Raw genomic sequence first — 21,108 nt, forward strand, 5'->3', positions numbered from 1 at the left:
CCCGTCTCTACCCCCCGCGGTCCTTAAGGACAGCGAGCAAACTTCCAGAAGCTTTTACCCACCAAGCTTCAGTCAAAACTCTTATGTTATTCTAATAAAAAAGGCGTTTCACGAATTGGCAGTTTCACACTCGACCCTTTCACCTTTTGTCTCATCATCCCTGCGAGATGAATGACGCGTTTTTCTTTATTGCTGAGATTTTGCCAATTTTCCCGCCCGAACTCTGCTAAAATCCACACCGTGGATTTCCAAGTTGCCTGCGCAGAAGCGTTCGCACAGATCAGCTCCCCCCTTCCACTAGCGCCAGAAGGGTGATGTTCTTCCTAAGGAAACGACCGAGTAAACGAAGTCGAAACCAACCCGCCCTTGTCAAAAGCAAACAATTCAGGGAGAATTTCATGAACAGCAAGACCCCCACCCCCACGCCAAAAGTTGAAGCAGCAAGCCGGGAGTCCTTTGCAAAAAGGGTGACACACTTTTCCTTCATCTTCCCAAGGACCACACCAAGGAGGGCAACTTCGTCCCATCGCTTGAAGAGCGATCTGTGCGTAAAGAGAGAGAGAATTTCTGCGACGTGTTTTGGAGAGGGGGTGGGGGTGGTGTTTGCCTTTGGTTCACCGCTGAGCATCCCAGTAAATTCTGTTCACCGAGTCCTTGCTCGCGTTCTCGTTCCCTTTCTCCCCTCCCCTTCCCTGCTTTGTTATTTCCATTCTCTCGCTTTCTCCCCTTCTTTTCTCCTCGTTCCCCCTCAATGCGGTCGCCTATTTCCTCCTTTTAATAGCCCTTTTCTTCTCGTTTTCAGCCTTCTCTGCGGGAAGCCATTCCTCTGCCTTTGGAAGACTCGCACCTCTTTGGGCTTTTGTTGGTGGGAAGGGGGAGAAAGTCAGAGGGATGGAAGGGATCCTTATCTGCTCTCCTTCGGGTGAAGGTCCGGGGTTCCTGCTGGGAGCGGGCGAATCCACCTTTGCTGTGGAATTTTGAACATTTTCTTGCTACTTACCTTCTGGATCTCTCCTAAGCAAGCTTGGAAAGGGTGTTAGACATGGAGGTGGTCAAAAAGAGGTGGAACTCGGGGTAGGAACCCCACTTATATAATCTCTCTTGCTCCTTCTATTTTTGGCAGCTGATACCCACTCCTCACTGGTATCAGATATTCAGGGGTTTTGGTGGCGGTGTCACATTCATCTTTCCCTTAACTAATCAAGGAACGCTATTAATAATCCTTGGCCCTCACCTTCGCCTGGCTGTGAAAACCTATTACCTCGGCAAACTGAGGGTCCCCTTGCACCTTTATTGTTGAGGGGAGAGGCAGGGGGGAGGGTGGGTCTTGCGGCAAACAGGCCTTTCTCCTGCCCTCGGAGGGAGGAGGTGGTGTGGGGAAGATCTGCTGCCATGAACTGGGAGGTTCACTTCTGGAGCGGGGGCCCTGCTCGGAAGGCAGGCAGATGCAACCTCCTCAGCGGAGACAGGGGAGGTGAAAACTTACCCTCAGGAGTTCATCTCTAGCCCTGGCTGAAGATACAACTCCAAACAAGAGAGAACCACCCTGAAGTGCCTCCCGCACCTAAAGCCACAACATCCAGCTTTACCTCTTGGCCTTGAGGGAAGGCAGAAATACGTTTTTCCCACAGGCAACAGCAAACTCAGTTGCGTGGTTCTGGTTGCTCATGCTTACAGGGGCACCCAAAATCTCCATTCTGGGCCCTGCTGGGCAAGGTGCTGTGGAAGTTTAAAAAATGTGCAACCTGAGCTTTCTTAGGAGAGACAGAGCATTGTAAATGAAGAAATACTACGTATACAGTCATAGTACATTGACTGTAGCCTTTTCACCATATAAATTCTCTTTATGCTGAGTTGCTTGTTCCAGGGAAAGACACCTTTGAAGACACCTCTATTTTTGCTCTGTCAAGCAATAACAACAACAATAAAAATGCCATTGAGACCTATTTGCCATTCTGTAATCCGCCTGGGGCCACTTTTCCTGATATTTAATGTTTTCCTGGCAAGGGGAGTAATTTTGTAAAGGACTATGAATCACATTTACCTGGAGTATATTTGTGAGTAAAAAAAAAATAATCTTTTCTGTTTCAGGACTCAAACCCAACAGTTGTGAGGTTAAAAAGCAACCAAAGCTGTTGTGATACAACTCAAATTATCTCTTGGGAAAGGCAGGTGCTGCAAAAGTGAGATTTGATTTTCCTGGCTTGATTAGTTGATCCTAGAAGGGAGGAAAGATAATTGAGGTATGTATGGGATAAGAGTATTTAAAAATATTTCTCTACTGCCAGTATCATTTTGATGCTGAGTTCTGTGATGAATTGGTAATTCTCCAGCAGCTTTAGATAATTTCTGAAGAGGAAGCTTTATTGAATCAAACATGACAAAGGTTAAATCAATCAGTTTAATGTTCTCTCTCTCATTTATTTTTATTACACTTCCTGTAGTGGTTTTTGAATTTTCAGTGAGCTACAGTAGCAGGGGAAGGAATATTACCTTTCAGGTAGCCTCCTTTACTTCTCACAAATGCTGTGCCTGTGCCCTAGCTCACAGCAGGTGAGATTTGGTATTTAATTACAAGGTGAGATAGCTGGCTCTTGTGGGTCAAAATGTTTTAACTGACTGGTGTGTTGCCTTTGGCACAGTGCGATTCTTAGTATGCTGGTTGCTAAATTCAGTGATGCGGGGTTTGCATTACACTTTCGCATATTATGTACCCTCGATGTAGTACCAGGATTAGATTCTGGTTTAGAGATAACCAGTATCTCGTGGTTGTTAGCTGGATGCTCTATTTCCATTTGGTAGCTGGCAGAGCAACTTTTCTCTCTTACCTTCTTTTGGCAGCTTAGAGAGGATAAGGATTGCAGGACCGTCTTTTTTGGCTTACTGGGGTGTGACTTCCATTTCCGTCCGCTCCATTGGAACGAGTGCATTTGTTCACTGGTGAGAGGAGAGCGAGTGCAGGGCTAATCATTGTGATTCCTCTGTGTAATTCATCCATGTGAAAGCAATCCTGATTAGTGGAAATCCTTTCTTATCCTTTTAGTTAGTTCCTACTAAGGCTTATTTGCAAAGAGAGAAGCAGATTTATGACCTCATCGGGCATATAGTGAGGTCTTTGTTACATGTCAAGTATTTCATTAAGTAAAAGGGGTTTTGTTGTTGGGATTTTTTTTGTGGTAAGAAAAATACAATCAAAATCTGACGCTTCGAGGTTATTCATACGAATCTGCCTGAAGCTGAAAGACATGGAGAGTTGTGGCAGCGGGATCGCTGAGAGTTCGCCTATGTGACATGAGTGCTCCAGGCCCTCATCAGCCAATGTACCTAAAATTTTTTATCGTATCATCATAGTGCTAGCCTAGCACTTTAAAAGGAAGCCTGTCCTCCTGCTCTCTCCCATGTCTAGTACACGCGTTGTGACAAGCAAGTTCCGTCTTCAGGGATACCAGTCAGCCATCTTTCACTTGCCCTGCATTTCCTTTCCTACTTATTTGTTAAAGAAGCCATATAACTTCCTTTATTTGAAAGCATATTCTAAAATTTAGAGGTTTCCTTGATAAGAAATGTTTCTTGGTTGCCAGTTAACATTTTTCTTCTATATTTCTGCCTCATCAATATCTCATATAAACCTCCAGATCAGCCTTCTTTTTCACTCTCTTCTTGGTGCTTATGCCTTTCATTTGATTTTACAAACAGTTACAATATCCTTTAGTCCTTGGCTTAGCCAAGCTATACAGAATTATTTATTTTACATTTTTCCTCATGAATCAGCCTCTCCAGACCAGTACTCATTTTTTCTTACTCGTTTTTGGTATTCCTCTGGTTTTGCTGGCATCTGCTTGGTATTGTGGTGCCCAGCATAATGTGGAGTTACTTTGCTGTCTGAGCTTGTGGAGTTTTCTGAAGTCTCTCTTATAGTCTCCAACCTGTTATATAAGACAAGAATGATAAATCAGGTTTAATTTGCTGCAGTCCAAGCCGTATATACAATCTAGTACCCATCCACATTGTATTCAGGTTTGGAAAGAAGTCATGCAGCAATTTAAACTATTTTTTAAAAAAATATTTTGTATGCCTGTGGCATATTTTGGTTAAAAACCTTCTGAAGCATTTTATAGCCAGCATCCATTATATAAGAACTCTTTTCATTTTCCTCTAAGGCAAAGGCTCAATGCTGGTCTCATCTATGTTTAGAGGCAGGATAGGAATCCTTACAATAGCCCTATTTTCTTTGGTGTTTTCCCTGTAAGTTATGACATAAGTGTATGCTTCCTGCTCCTGCTATCAAACTTGCCCTTTCTCACATGGTCCTAGGTATACTGCCCTCTTTCATATTCTAAAAAAAGGAAGAAATATCACATTGCTATCCTTCTTAGCTGAAATTACATGCCTTGGTGCTCCGTATAGCCATAAATTGTATAATACTGTGATTCAGGATTCCAGAATCCCTGTACTGAAATTCTTTTTGAGAATTAGGAGTAAATATGAGTTTTAATTAATATAATACAATTGGGAATTATTAGGAAGATGAAATGACAATACCCACATTCAAAGTTGTCCAGAATTTTAGGACAAACCTCTCCTGGCAAAAGTACCACTAAACCTTTCATGTCGTTGAGTACAACTTGTAGCTTTTTCAAAAGATACATTTATATAGTAAAGAATGTAACACCTATTAAATTCAGTCTGCCAAGGATGTTGTGATACTGAGAGCTTGTATGTGTTGGGAGAGGAGAATGGGCAAATTCATGGAAGAGAGATCTATTGAAGGTTACCAATCTCATACAGGCCACATAGAGCTTGTGAAGTTCCTGAGCTAAAGGGGTTGGGATTTGGGATGGGATTAGGGGAAAGTACCATAATGCGATTGCCTTGTGCTTCTGTCCCTCCAAAGGCTTTTGTCTATGTGCACTGTTGGGGACAGGATACTGGGTTAGAGGACTAGAGGAAACTTGTTTTGATCTGGTATGGTGATTCTCGACTTATATTCCTCAGTGTAGTTTATAATGCCACACAAGTGTGAAAAGTGGAATGATCAGGTGGAGAGAATGTATACGAAAAATAAATCCGTTAAAAGAATGACTCACAGTACCCATAGAAAAAAATCTTTTTCTTAGTTAATGTAAAACAGGAAACTTCAGTCCATGTTTACTAAGACTTTTCGCTTATACGCTGCTCTTGAGTTCATATATGCCCTCTTCAGGCTGCATATGAGCATATTTGTTCATGTATATATATATTTTACACTACTACCCCGTGACTGAAAATGTCAGTTGTTTTGTATACACTAATTACCATTTCCTCCTGCCAGATGGAGGCAATCAGACTGATTCAGGCTTTTTAGGTTCCATTACTTTTCATAGACCATGCGATTCTGGTTTGCCTGAGAGAAGTCTGCATTCCTAGGATCAACGCTTAGTGGTTCCATTTTTACATACAACTCCTCTGATAATTGGCTCAAAAGCTGGAAATAGCAAACGACTACAGGAGATACCCCAGAGGCTAGAAGTAGGTCACTAATAGTCCATGCTACCAGTGGGCTTTGGGGACTCTCCAGCTTGTATTGCAAATGGTGTGGAAAAGAAAGTGAAATGGCTCAAACAGTAACACCCAAAGGAGATAATACAAATGAAAAACAGCAATAGGTGTTTCTGTGTAAACCCCTGGTGAGAGTTAGGCTCAGATTACCAAACAAGAAAAAAGCTAGTGCTGAAAGAGTAGGTCTACGTATCATAACACCTCCTAGCAACTCTCAAACGGATACTTACAGCAGGAAAAAAAGCTGTTAGTCCCAGTGGGAAACCCTGACCCCAAGGTTAAGAGAATGGAAAGAGTTGGTTTTCTTTACAACAGACACTTGTGGGTATCAGACATTTGTCATAATTGACACTCTGGTGTTGTTCACACTGGGATGGATAAGCCTATGTAATTATTGCCTCAGGGGTTATATTCCAGAAAAACTAGCACAGCAGAAAGATGGCTTCATTACTTATTCCCATGTATACTAGGTTGCTGGTAGGAGAGCAGTCAAAGCATTCAGATCAGGGTAAACAGCTTTTGGGGAAATTTGACTTCAGTTTTAGCAGTTGGAATCCTGTGGCAACCCACATTTTGATAGTTATTCTTTAGTGAATCTGGCTTTTTTTTTCTTATGCTCTTGTAGTTTGTTTCAGAGCTGTTAGTGCACGGTGAGATGGATTTAAAAGTCAGAGGTTTGCAAAGGAGTCATATCTTTCTGGGTAAACAGCGAGTGGGAAGAATTTTATAACAGTGATGCTCAAATGGAAAGTTGGGGCTTTTCCTGCCAACCTCTCAAGTGGAAATTGCTGGTGAAGAAACTCTGTAACTAGCAGCAGAAAAGGAGCAGGGTTGTGTCAGATGTTTATTTATTGTCAATATTTCATTAGAAAACATTCTTCCACCTACACGATTGGTAAATGAGATATCTTCTCAGGTTTAGGTCATGATTTGAATCCAGCCAAGGAGAATATCAGCAAATAAAAGTCATTATTCTGTAGTACTGTTTCAGTCACCCTGACGAAACGAGTTGAACAGCCCCAGTCCAGTTGTTAATAAACAGATACACACAAAGCAAACTTACTGGGACTAAAGAATATCTCCATGTAGTTCACGGCCTGAATCAGACCAAACACTGAATTCTCTCGTACTTTCTCTTCTTTATCTCTTCAGGTTGCCTAAAGGGAGGACTGCTGGAAGGAAATCTCTACTCTTGTTACCCATGCTAAACTTCTTAAGAGAATGGATGGATGTTCAAGTGTTAGCTTGTCCAGCAGCATTCACTTCTGCTGCGTTCGGGATTCCCTCAGGTAAATCTCAAACTGAAAATGAGTTTATCTTTTGTAACATACTTATCCTCTGTCTTCTGGAGAGAATTTTATTGAAGAAAGTCTCACTGGCATATTCCTAAGGGGAGTATATTTTCCCTGCCATTACCAGTGTACCACAACTTCTTCTTACAATTCCCTTTTAGATATTCCTTCTGATAATAATTTTGTCACCTTGTTCATAATCTTGAGTATGGGGATTTCTTTTTTTTCCTAGTCAATGTGAAAAGGTTTATTCCCATGATTTAAAACATTATTTGCAAAAACAATAAACAGTTTTATTGGAATAACCCATTTTATAGAAACTTACATTACATTTTCCATATTCGGCACATCTGAACTGATGCTTATTATGGGCATACTTTTTTTCTTGGATATTTGTATTGTTTCTCCTTCCTAAAAAATTTCACGGTAGCAATCTCTTACAATAAATCACCTTGTTGCAGGGCCTTTTTGCAATCCTCCTTTCAAAACTGTATGAATATTCCTTGTGTAGGTAAAAGAAATGGTGTAATTTGGAAGTGGAGCATCAGCATAGCATGTGGTACAGATCTGAATGATATGCAACAGCACTTTTAGCTCATGCTATGGTATTTTGACAGTTATTTGTAAGAGGCAGTAGCTCCCAGGCCCATTGAATTTTGATCTCAGTGGGACACAGAAGCTGCTGTCTTGAAGAAGAATGAGATATTTCAGTAAATTGATCATTAATATCTTGCTTTTGGATGAAGCAGAGACTTGCAAGATACAAGTGATGTGCTGATTGGCAGCATTTTGCCGCTTTGAAATGTACCATCTCTGTTATTTTTCTGCACTGCTGTTGACAATTCTACCTTCTAATTGTGGAGAGAAAAAACAAGTAGCAGGGCATACTAAAAACCTCTTTGATCTCTGAGGTAGTGCACCTCCATTACTATTGTCTGACTGTCTTGGGATTTATTTTTCCAACACCACTTCCTCTTGTTAATGGGCAGACAACGGAAACACCAACAAATCAGCTGCTTGCATGAGACCGCACAGTATAGCAGCACAAGGAATTGCATGTTGCATCCTGTCCTGGGATAATCTTCCAAAGCGGACCATCCTTTTCTTTTTTTGTTGCTCTAGATTTTGATCATGAGAAGTATAGTAGTTGCGATAGTAGTTTCACTTGGTGGATCATCCCTTTCACAGAGAGGATCTGTTTGCTGCTTGACCTCTTTGCTACCAAGGTTCGCCCTGTGTATTGCACAGAATGTTGTCTCTTTTCAGTTGGGCTTCTCTTACCCTTTTTTACTAGAGCTGGATCTTTTTTCTAATTATTAGTATCATTCCGAAGCACGTGTATTATAATAATGCTTGAAGCTGTAATCACAGGAGGCAGGGGAAGGAGAGTGGCTCTTCCTTCTCCCAGGAGAGGGAAAGTTTGCTAATGCCCTGTGAGGGAACTGAGGGAACGACAGATGATTTCTCTCTGAGGTTACACACGCTCTAAATCCTCTTCACTGTTTCTCTCCAGCAATGGGGAGACAGATGCTACTGTAACAGCACAGAACTTGTGCAAATTCCTTACAAGGACCCTTTATTACTGCTATGAGTAAAAACAAGTGACTTGCTGAGCCTTTCATCCTATTTTTAGAGAGGTTTACATTTCTGAAGGACATATTTGATTCCCTTAGATGGCTTTGGCTAGTTTTCTGTTGCTGACTTTTTTTTTTTTCCTTTTCTTTTAGTGTGATATGGGAGGATGAAGGTGGGAGAAAGCAAGCGTCTGTTTCTCTGAGCTGTTGTGTTGGAAGTTGTTAACCTGACATTTTGTGTGCTGCGATGTGCCCAATTCCCTTTCTAGCTATTTCTAGTAGTCATGGGGATACAGACAGCAGAAATCACACTTCTCACATGCACTTTCTCTCCTGAAAAAAAAGCTGGTGAAAATGACAGACAAATGATTTTGGAAACAAATCTTTGGTGTGTCCTCAGAGTAGATGCTATGAAGTCCTTGGAGAGGAAGTTTGTTTTTATTTCACTAGTTTACTGTAAGCTGATTTGCAAGAGTTGCTTTTACATCCAGAGAGCTGTTGTCTCAACTCCGTTGTCTTTTTAGGACCTGAGCCATCTTCCACAGTTGTCATTGGGACTCTTTCTGGTGTTTTTAATGGAGATTACACCAGGCCCCTCTTCTAGAGCTTTTTACATAAATTGCAAAGAGATAGGGATCAATTAATTAGTACCATGAATAATTACTTTGTAGAGAGAAGGCCAATATGTCAGGAATTTGATTGACACCGTCAGTCTTTGTGGTTACTGATCTCCTGTTAGGTATTAGTGACTTCTGAAAACTACTGATGGTTTAGATTGCAATTACTGGCCCACAGGTAAAAACCTGTATCTTACTCTATTTCCTCTTAAGCATCCATATTTTTTCTATGTGCTTTTTTCTTTTTAAGAAAGAGTACATACTGGACTGTCCCTTTTTATGTTTTGTTTTGTGGGTTTTTTTTTATTTTGTGTGTGTGTGTGTGTGTAAGGATACATAATTGTCTCTGTTCTGACATAGAAGTACCATAGAAGTTCACAGTTCTGCAATAATAAGGGATTATCATATATTGTCATCAAAACTAACCAACTATTGATGTTGACATGCAAATTATTTAAGACTGTGTATTTTACTACTCACTAGCAGCAGGAGTGAGAGCAAGATATCTGTTCTGATAATTAGTTATGAGTGTGAGTGAGAGAATCAAACAAGGGAATGATTGATTGTGTGAGGACAAAGACTGAGGAACAGACACACACACATGTATGTGTGTATGTGATAAATATATATATGCAGATAAATAGCTTTTCACGACATGTGTGTCAGTTGGAACAGGTGTCTCAAGCACTCATGCAGTCTTAACCTGAGTGTGTGTTTACACATACCTCCTCCATATATAATGTACACCCTTGTAGAGGAAAGTATGTACCTGTGTGCAAATTTATGCACATGTATACATGCACACACCTGATATGGAGTTAAATGATAAGTTGCTTCAATAGTTGAGTTCTTGCTCTTACAAAATCAGAAAAAATGTGGTGATCTTGAAAAATGTGTGGAAGCTTTGAGAAACCTTTAGAGAAAAGCATGGTTCTCTTGCCTCTTGCTAAGTGGAACATTTGGAGCTTTCTGCTCCACCTCCCTTACCAGAAGTGCATCTGATACACTGTACAGGGATTTCAAAGTTTAATTTAGCTTAACTCTTGGCTGCAATCAACTGCTGATAAATTTAGTTGGGGGATTAGGGAACCTTAAAGACTAAATAGCTCCTTAAAAGGAGCCTGAAGATGAGACAGCAAAACAAAAACATCTGCTGAAGTCTCCCTTAGAATGGTAGCACACCATACAGCCATAGTTTAGAGAAATAAATAGGTTGTTTTCGGGTGAGAAGGGATTTTTGTAGTATAGACACTTGGAGAAAGAAAACCAGATGTGTATGTATTTAAAGACTTGTTACCTTTACAAAGTGAAGGGAAGGATATCCTGATTGGAATCAATAGCATATAGCAAGCACCCTTCTCCTGTAGTTCTAGATAGTTTGCTAGCCCATAAAAAAAAAAGGTATTGTTAACACCTTTTCCCATTACACCTTTTTTACAGACTGTCATGTTTAGATGAAGTGTTTGCACTTCTGTGGCAGCATTAATTCAGGTGTGAATTCTTAAGCACAGATACCACATCCATCTTCTTAACACTGCCTATGGATAGTAGACATGTTGACCAGTACTTCATATGTGCCGTCAAAAATGGAGACTCAGACCAAATCAATATGAGAAAACTCAGTCAGATATTTATTTGGAGAATAGACTTATTAGAAATCACCAGAAGTTTCTTTTCCTAGATGCTTCTTTCTCACTTTTTTTTATACTGCCTCAAATTTTGTAGATCCAACTGTAACTAAGGGCTTTCATAAGTATTGTACTTATATGTCTCATAGCAAGAAACAATTCTTGTGCCAAAGACACTGTGATCTTGCACAGCCTTCTACTTTATGCTTAACTTTTAAACTATGAATAGTCCTTCTGAAGCCAGATTTGGAGCCTAAATGAGAATCCAATAACTATTTAATGCCTTTTTTTTTTCTTGCCTTCTTCATGCCGCCTTCTATCCCGCAGTTATATTTTTATTTTTTCTACTGCCCAAGGGCCTAAGAAAGGACTTAGGTGAGAAAAGGTTAAAAAGAAAAAAGTATTTGAATAATTAGTATTCAAATTAAGATGGAGTAATCATTTGATAAAATTTAAATCTGCTTAAAAAGAAATGTCCTTTCACACAGTGTTTAATTATCTTGTGGGTTTAGCAGCTGGATGGCTATTATTTCAGCAAAGAGTTTATTGAGATTTGAAGAAGGATTATATATAAAAGTAGAGTATCTGCTGTTAGCCTAGCTAAATCTGGTAGACTTTGAAAACATAAGACAATCATCAGTAGGAGTAAGAATGTGAACTATATTGCCAAAGCAAGCGTGTTTTGTATTCAGATATTTTTTCTGCAACATATGGAATAAGGCACTATTGGAAATAAAGTATTCAGAGTAGGAATACAGGTCTGCTCTGAAGAATCAAAATATAGACTCAGGAATGAGTGAAACTAACAATTTTTCTAGTATAAAAATTTCTGATGTTCATAAACTCTTTGTATAGTTACATCATGACATAGGTGGACTGCTAAGTAGTACATCTGGCATTCAGACAGACGTGAACAGCAACTTTTCTGTAACTGAGAGCAAAATTGCACTGAATTTTCAGATTATATCTCTGAAATACCCATTGGGCTTATGTAGTCATGTGGTGAAAATGTTATCCTCTGTGAATCTTGTTCTCTGAGCCAGATATGTTTGTAAAACTCTGCAGCCTTTCTGATTGCTCGCTAGTTAATGGCCTTAAGAGTCCAATTTCAAGTTGTGTACATTTTTCTTCATCCTTTGTTTCACTGTGTCAGACATGTAGCCATGCATGTTAAGTTTCTATAATAATTTTATTTATTAGAGTAAGACTCTTGGTGTCTAAAGGCCACAGCACCAATAAGAATAAAGAGACTGAGGGTAATGGGAGCCAAGCTACTAAAGCAAAAGAAAATCTGAAGAACTATATTTATTGCTAATAAAATTAGTGCAGGTCTAATGCTTGTGTGGTGCATAAGTTTAGTCTCTCTATTCTTTGTCATGGTAGCCATATTTACCTCCTCCCCCCATTTCCAGCACTGAATAATTGATGCATTTGAGGAAGGCTGCTCTAATGTACTTTAGGCATGAAAATCTCTTGTTTATTTTACAAGAATCATTAATGAAGACCAGGCTTTCCCTGGGATTACCAGGTCAGTTTATGGGTTTCTTGGTCATTCCAAAACTTGCCCATCCACTTGATAGACCTGTTGACAAGGGAGAGCTGACAAAGCAGGAGCAGGCCCAAAGCCAAATAATTAGCTACTCTTTAGGGGAGGAGCCTTGAAGAATTATTTTCCAACTCAAGATCAAAGATTTGGGACTAGAAGAATAAAGGGTGAGATAGGAATCAAAAAAAGACAAAAAAAAGGTGATGTGGAAAGGAAAGTAGGTTGAGGAGGAAGATGGGCTTGGAGATGAGTGCCACAAGGGGAAAATGGTGAGGAGGGAAAAGCTGGTGTTCAAAGAGAAAAGAATTTGCAGATGCATGAGGTAGGTAGTGTAAGCAAGGCACAGATGTCAGCTGATTGCTTCTTACTGGCAATCCAAACCAAGAATATCCATTGGTATGCTTTGCTGTGAAATTATTAAAGGTAATGTTTTTAGAAGTCTTGGTTTTAGGACAACTTGTGTTTTCCCCCTTTCTTTTTTTTTTTCCTTTTATACAGGAAATTTAATTTTATAGCACTGTACTGTAGACTCTCTGAAATGTTCACAGTTGCCAAATGCATGTGAGATTTTAATTTAGGTCAAGCAGATTGTCTTGGATAAGGTGACCAGTAACTCCGAGAGAGACTTCAGTTAGCTGAGGATAGTGTCTGGTATCTGAACATAGAATACATAACATTAGAAGGTGCCAGTGGGTATCATCTATGCAATGCCTTGCTCAAAGCTGGGCTAGTATAAAAGATAGATAAAGCTTGCCTAGTTAAAGTTTGCAAATGTCCCCAGATGGAGTTCCCATAGCCTTTCTGGGCCCTTGTTCCAGTGCCATGTTGAATTATTTTTTGTTATGCCCAATGAGATTTTTCTCATGTTGCAACTTGTGATTCTTGTCTCCTGTCCTTTCATTGTGCACCTAGACATGTCTAGCTATGTCTCCTCTTTAATGCCACTTTGTTTAGTTGGATTAGCAATTAGATATCCCTCCCCATCTTCTCTAAGCTAAAGAAACCCATTTACTTCAGCCTTTCTTTATATATCATATGCTCCAGCCTTATTTGTCCTCTGTTGAACTCTACCCAGGTTGTCAATATTTCTCTTGTTTTTGGGGCTCCAAAACTAGTGATAGTATTCCAGATACAGCCTTATAGACATTTAGTAGAGAAGAAAAATAATTTCTCTTGATCTACTGGCTACTGTTTTGCTAACGCAAAAAAAAAAAAGTGCATATACAGAGAGAAATAAAGGAGCTAAACAATGAAGATATATGAAAGAAGAGGAAAAAGCAAGGATTTGAGCAAAGCGTGGTCAGCAAAATTGCAAGCATTGTGGATCTGAAAGTGTGGTTGTGCTAGGCAGCCATGCTATCAGGCAATGGAAGAAAGGCTTTGATCTGTTAGCTTTTATAATGGAGAGGTCTTGGCAGGGAATATTGCCACCTCAGGACACCTGCAGATTTTTAGGTGCCAACAGAGTATATCCCAGGCGCTGCCCTGGAGGGCAAGGGCAAGATTCTTATTCATCAGTTTCCCTTCCTCTCTCCTAATGCAAATCATCATGGCTTATTCAAGAGATATAATTTATGGCCAGCCTGCTGGCTGGTCAGCTTCATGTCTCTCATAAATTAGATACCCAGACATATGTGGGTCAAGTTTGGAAATGCAATGCATGTCTTTAGAGGAGGGATGGATTCTTCCCAATCCTTTACATTTGATTGTTTCCACACATCCCTATTTTTTCCTTTTATGTTCCTTTTTTTGTCCACTGTGCATTGTCCTTATTTTTCTTCTCATTCTCTTCTTTTTCTCCAGTTGAGGATGTTGATGGCTGTACCAGATCAGTATATGAACTTAGCTGACTTATGCCTAATCTTTTGTTTATCACACACCCCAGATATGGAATAAAGTACTATGTTCCTCTTCTCAGTCTTTCCTCCCTTGTTCTCTCTACATAGGCACATATTTCATGATAAGAGTAACTGCAGAAAGTTCTCTGGATGTTCTCATGATGTTCTGTTTCAGCTGAACAGCAGTAAAAGTCCCAGCTCTTCTTAGATTTTTAGGAAAGATTTTATGTAGTCTCAGACAGATCTGTGGGCTATAATAGCACTTGCTGTACAGCAAGGCTTGAGATCCATTATTTTTAAGACCAGGTCTGTACTTAATTCTGCTGGTCAACATAATTATAAGAGAAGAAGCATTAGTGAAGAGGATGCTGTACCATCCAGAGACGTCTTTAGGCTATGCAGTTTATTTGGTTTGGGTATAAGGTATTTGCAGTAGGAAAAGTCATTGATAGAACTCTGTTATCAAAGTTCTTTTTTTTTCTTTTTAACCTGTAGTTCCCTCACTGCCTATTGATTGATACAGTCAAGAGAAATGGAGTTGGGAGAAGTATGGGGTGCTCTCCTTCTGGCATTATCAGCGTCAAGGTAGAAGTAAGTAGTATCAAAACCGGGTCTAATTCAATACTTTCTCTACCGCGGAAAGTGATGATTCCACTAAAAGGCTTCAGCAAAAATTGGTCCAGTTAACTGGAAGCAAAGAGGGGTGTCTGGCACAAAGGCTTTTCTAGTCAGTTAGTGGGGATACATCCAGTTCAATCCTCTTTTGAGTATGACAAGGCCAGGTTTTGAAGCTTACTTGTCCATTCTCATTTTAGTGGCATATATTACAGTGCAGATCTCCGTGAGATGCAGAGATGTTAACTAAGGTGGAGAGAAAGACACCAGTTTCTCTTTTAAATCCTTTATTGTAATCTTGCAGAGATAACTTCTTATTCTGTCCCAGGGTAGTCTTAAAAGAGCCTTGTGGTCGACATCCTGATTTAGTATTAGAGCAGCCAGACAGAATCTAATATGGTGAAAAAAAGGGGAGAAGCGAGTGCCTTAAGTTGACTGATTGTAATTGCTGGCAAATCCACTGGACCGGTCTGTTGACAAACAGGACAGGGAGAGCTGGAAGTAGATCCCTGGTAGATCTGAGCGCCAAAAATCAGCCAAACATCTTGGAGAAGTTTGGAAGCTTGCTTCTTGTTTGGCTCATTTCCTTCTCCCTTCCCCCATTTCTTCGCAGCAGAAACAGTGTTGAAGGGTGCGTACTCTGTCTGGCAGGCTGTTGGAGGAGTCTCTGGCCTCAAATTACACAGCATGAGAACTCTGTGCATAAAATTAGCAGCAGAGTTCTGTGTATTAGGTGCCAGGGAAAAATGTCACATTCAGCAGAACTCAGAGGCGAGAGGTGGAACAGAAAGAACTGGAACGGGACATCAATCCCCCTCTACCTTTTACTGTTTTGCAGCAGACGTATCTGAGAGTATCATAACCAGCTGGCTTGGAGCAAAGATTATTTGGGTAGTAAATATACTTTATTATATGTCTTAGTAACAGGGATGTTTGATTTTTCTTCCCCCCCTCCCCCCACCCCCCCTTCACTTACTCTTTTATTCTGAAGATTTCTTACTTTTTGTCTTTTCACAAGGAAATTGCTTTTCACTCATGAAGAAATGCTATTGACATACAGTTTTCTACCCTCCTTTCCACCTTCCTGTGATCTGATTCCTGGTGAGAAACCCACTGTGATGGCCCTACATTCAGATTGTGCAACAGCTTATACAAGTTTTTTGTAGCAGAATCTGGAAAATGAAATAAAGTGCTGGCAAACAGGGCAAAGGCACTAAAGCAGAGAGAAGCAGCTATTCAAGGACTGGATTCTTTAGATACTACCTCAGTAGCAGCTATCTCATTCAGAAAACCCGTTACAGAAAAGGTCATGGTTTGAGGGTGTGTTTTGGCTCCTTCCTCACATCATAAAAGCGGTAAAATCCTTGCCACACCAGTGTTAGATTGCCCTGAAGCATCTGTGTGAGAGAGGCTGCATTAGCATCTGTATGTGGAGATGGATTGCCAGGAGACATAAATGTACACTTGCCTGAATTGTTTGAAGATGTACGTGTACACACATACATTCACTGCGCTGTCACAGTGCTTTCGTAAGACAAAGTTATCAGGCAGCAATGCTGGTTTAATGTATTCTTCTCCATTCATTCTCAAAATTGATGTCTGTGCTGTGAGTTGGGCTGGGAAAGTGATCCGTGGCTTAAAAAAATGTTTTTACAGCTGGATTGGTTAACTGATATATTTTGCAGCACAGCCTCAGATGTGCCATCCTGTGGGGCAGGAAAAAGAAAGAATATGTGAGTACAGGGAATTTCCGAAACTGATACCATCACCATATACTCATTTCTTGAAATCACGACTTCAGAGTCGCCCAGTACCTTTGTTTGGCTCAGATTATTGAAGCAATCCGCAAGCAGGATGATGAATTCCCAGATTCGATAGTGCTCTGGGGCAGAAAGTTATTCTTCATTTCGTTTCCTTATTCTTTTCCATAGTGGGACAGGCCCATTGGCTACTGCTGTTTAACGTATGTGATAGTTTGGCAACTACGTTCTTTTCCAAGGGTTTGGGAATCAGTTTGAAGGCCTGGCATCAGAACATTACTGGCACATTTTTAAAGAGCTACATTTTCATATTGTTTTCAATTTGCATTGTAGGTGATTTTGAGTGTGGGTGGGTGGCTAAGGATAATGGTTGTAGTTTCTCAGTTTTCACCTGACTTTCCCTGTTGACTTTCCCTGTTGAGCATTTTTCCTCCTCACTCTCCCCTCATGAGAAAAGTATTACTGTCAGTCCCATATTACAGAGAGCAAAGCAGAGGCATAAAGAATCACATAGCAAGCCAGTAGCTGAACCGAATGCAGTTAATTGAGACCTCTCTTACTTAGACCCGGCTTAACATAGCAAGGCAGCCTTCTGTCTATGAGCTATGGGAGACATAAACTCTGGCCTTCCACACTTGAAATGGACAGGCTGGCAGCTGGCTTGGGATCAGATTACTTATCAGTACAATAATTGATGGGCTCATTCCACAAGTTTATCTTGCAAGGAATAAAGGCTGAAGTAATAAAAGGCCAGTAGGTGATGTGGCAGGTGAGACAGGCTATAAGTATACGCTCTGAGGAACACTGACAGAACAGAACTTTGAAAATTATAGGGTCTTGATACTTACTGCCTCTATATTTGCCACTTGCCTGCCTATCCTAATCTCTAGTCCCTTTGCCTCCCAATTTTATTAGGGAATATTGTCCCAATTTATGAACCATTAGAAAATGAACCATAAAGTCTCTATAATGAGCAGACTGGATATGTCTGCACCAGAAAATTGTGTTTCTTTGACTATATCAGTGTAGCTTAAGTAGTACAACTCCCCTAGGGTAAAGACAATTATACCAGTGTAAAAGTGCATATCCAAATATAGCTGAGTCCCGAATGGGAAGGTACCTTTATACCAGTAATAACTAGGTCCACAGTAAGGCACAGGTTTATTTCCTTAACTTTAGGAACCTGAGGTGACAAAACCGAGAATGTAGTTGCTTTATAATTCGTGTAAATTCCAAGGAGACAGGTAAAACCTTCAGAGGGGGAGTTGGCCCACTTGAGGTCTGATTCACTGGCCAGTGGTGCCTGTCTCTCTTCACTGTCTGTTCAAAGAACTTCCACTTAACTAAAGGCACTTATCCAAAGTTTCTAAATTAGGTAAAAGGAATTTGGTCACAGGATTTCATCAAATGGATGGGGAAATTAAACTATTAGGAACAGTGTAGGGTTGTTTGAATGCAGCACCATGCAAATTTTAGCAAATCCCAACCCTATTTTGAAATTTGGGAAAGTTCAGTGAAAATTTTTTTGAGTAGTTTTGACAGGTCTTTTGAACTTGTGAAACCAATGAAGCAGGATTTTCTTTGTCTTGAGTAGCAATGACTCCCAACAGATTTTTGACTCTCAAGATGATTTGGAGACTAAAACACAGAGGCTCTTCTGCCACAAAGAGTCACTGCTGCTATGCACTTAAAACTAGGTTTTAAGCTTCTGGAGGAATGGTTGTAGGCCTAGCTCTCTCCAATAAAGGATGGAGATTCTACTTGGTTCTCTTTTTGCTCTTAATGTATTTGAAAAAACATTTTTTGTTATCTCTTCCAACAGTGGCCAGGTTGAGTTCAAGCTGGGCTTTTGCCTTTCTATTTTTCTCTCTGCATGACCTAATGAGATCCCTGTACTCTTCTTGAGTTGCCTGCCCCTTCTTCCAAAACAGGTAAACCCTCCTATTCTTCCTGAGTCCCAGCAAAATCTCCCTGTTCAGCCAGGCTGGTTGTCCTCCCCGCCGATTCGTCTTACGGCACGTGGGGACAGCCTGCTCCTGCACCTTTAAGGCTTTGTTTTTGAAGAATGACCAGCCTTCCTGGACCCCTTTGCTCTTCATGACTGCCTCCCAAGGGACTCTCTCAACCAGTGTCCTGAGCAGGCCAAAGTCTGCCCTCTGGAAGCCCATGGTAGTGGTTTTGCTGAACCCCCTTCCTTACTTCGCCAAGAATTGAGAACTCTATCATTTCATGGTTGCTAAGGCCACTACAGCCTCCAACCACCACCTCTCCCACCTGTCCTTCTCTGTTTGTAAACAGCCGGTCCAGCGAGCCACCTCCCCTAGTAGGCTCACTTACCAGCTGTGTCAGGAAGTTACCTTCCACACAATCCAGGAACCTCTTATACTGTTTCTTCTCTGCTGTGTTGTATTTCCAGCAGATGTCCGGTACATTGAAGTTCCCCAAGAGAACAAGGTAGAAGAAAATGATACAGTAGGTGCTGCCCTAGTAGACATGGTATGTAGTGCTGTCATCAGAATTGATTCAGCTGGGTATTTTTGCTATGTTCCTTTGACTTACCTTTTATTAGTGGTTCATGTATCTTTAGGCCAAAATTTCACAGCTCACAGGTACAAATGGCCAAAATAATGTAGTAGGTGCTGGACTGTGGAAAGCTATGTAATGGTGTCAGCGTATGGTCATAATTCAGTCATCTGAGGATTTTCTTAGTAGTCTTCTTTAATTAACTAATTAATTAATTGGTTAGTGTTTCTTTCACCTGGATGCCTGCTTTCTCTTGAAATGGATAAGGGTTGGTGCATAGTGCTGTAATGACCACGCTACCCATGGTGTATGGGTGGGTTTTCTCAAAACTGAGAGCTGACCATGTCAGCTGATGAAATTGGATACTTTCCTAGTGCAGACGTATCTCTTGACATGGGTACTGTCATTATGGTATCAATTTTGTAATGGATATTTATTTCATTCATCAATAATTAAGTAATTATTTGAGCAGAGAGAGAATGTGGGTTTGACTAGACCCAGCCCATTTGCTCAGCCCAAATCCAAATAGCAGAAATTGCTATTTCTACTACAGTAACACAATAGTAGAAATTGAAAGAAAACACCTGGTAGCTGAGGCACCAATTTGGCACAGAAGAACATGGCCAAGCAGTGTTTCAAATCTTGGTCTCTCAGAGCCTTAGTGAGCCCTCTAACCAATCAGCAATCCACTCTTCTGAGGTAGGAATCTGCCTTTTCATCAGAAAAGAAGGTCTTGGTTTTTTTTTAGTTCAGAACAAGAAAATATTGCAGAATCAGAAACTTTCTTAGCAGGTTTAGCATTATTCTGTCAGATTAGTATTATTACTAGCTATAATCTCTAGTAGGGAGTAGTGGAATTGAGGAGCTGCTCTTGATTTGTTTTACTCAGCTTCCAGCAAGGCAGTGGCATAGTCAATTTGCCTGTGAGGTTGTTTGTTGACTTGTTCTTGAAAAGCCATGTCTTCAGGTAAACAATGAGCAAGTATTTTTGCATTGTGTCATATCCTCTTTCTCCTAAAGGAGAGACCTGCATTATACCTAGATTATCTTCCAAGAGATTTGAAAAGATTAGATTTTATGTTTTTCTTGTCAAAACTATTATATGCATCAAATATAAAGTTACCTTAAATGTACCCTCCCCCCCCCACTGTTTCACTTCTATTAAAGTTTGCACGGTTCTTGTGCTTTCCACAATCTTTTTGCATGTGTCGGGAGAGCCCCTCATGAATTTTCATGAGTTCATATATGTTGATCTTGTGATTAAGAGTTCTGGTCAAGGTGATCTGTTCCTATTTCCTTCTGAATGTCAGGAGAAAGCAAGAGGTTTGCAGTTAGAAAACTTGATTATTATTTCTCTTGCTTAAGGCAAAGGGAAGAGAATAATGAGCCTGACTTCAGGTTACATGAGGACCGTACATTTAGCAGGCCTAATCAGGAAAATGGAACACACAGCAGAGTGTGAAGCTCTGGGGCAATACTTATATCCAACATCACCACTTAAAACAATTCTGCTAAGTCTGTGTGGACAGCACAGAGTAGCAGACCACTCAGAAAATGCAGTTCAGGATTTTGTAGCTTCTCCTGGTCCCTTCTGATCAAGAAACACTACATCCCCTCTCAAATTCTGTAACAGTGCCATCAGTTATCCACAGGAAAGAGATGGGTGAAGAATTTACTTCATTAAAATGCAGTGAAATGCAGTTTACTATCAAGGCTGATGATTGCAGTTGTAAATATTGTTTTATTTTGAAGGATGGTGGTTGACTTTTGCTCCATTCAGATGAGTATTTTTGTGCTTGACAATGGATGGAGGAGAAGGAAACAAATATGTATTGAACATGAAAATGGAAGAGAGTCAAAGACTGAAATGGGGAGGCAAAGATGCTACACATGACAGCTTTCAGCTAAGGCAGATAAGCTATGCTGCAACTTATCTGCAGTGTTAGGAAATGATGGTTTCCTCACCACTTTCTTCCTTTTATTTTCTTCTTGAAAGACTGTCAACTGATGTTGTACAAATGCTGTATCACTACCCTTTGCGTACAAGGCAGGACAGTCAGGATTCTCTCTGGGTGAGCCATTACCCTGTCTTTGTAGGCGGCAAATGTGGATTGTTTTGAGCATGTTAAACTGAAAAGATCTTTGCTCTTTCAAGGATTCATGTCTTACTTGCATTG

General features: G+C 40.4%; 1 protein-coding gene across 2 annotated transcripts in view; it reads left to right on the top strand.

The window, feature by feature from the left end:
- Positions 1-6,725: 6,725 nt before the first annotated feature.
- Positions 6,726-21,108, top strand: part of NCF4 (neutrophil cytosolic factor 4) — a 25,255-nt gene continuing 10,872 nt past the window's right edge. The window contains exons 1-2 of one of the 2 annotated variants that reach the window (XM_035903294.1): positions 6,726-6,827; positions 14,529-14,624. The gene's annotated coding sequence lies outside the window, so the exon portion shown is untranslated. The remainder of the gene's footprint in view (positions 6,828-14,528; positions 14,625-21,108) is intronic. The other variant, XM_035903295.1, reaches the window with a different exon arrangement.

The sequence above is a fragment of the Egretta garzetta genome, unplaced genomic scaffold (assembly GCF_000687185.1).
Source record: "Egretta garzetta isolate BGI_Z169 unplaced genomic scaffold, ASM68718v1 scaffold51, whole genome shotgun sequence".
Lineage (NCBI taxonomy): Eukaryota > Metazoa > Chordata > Aves > Pelecaniformes > Ardeidae > Egretta > Egretta garzetta.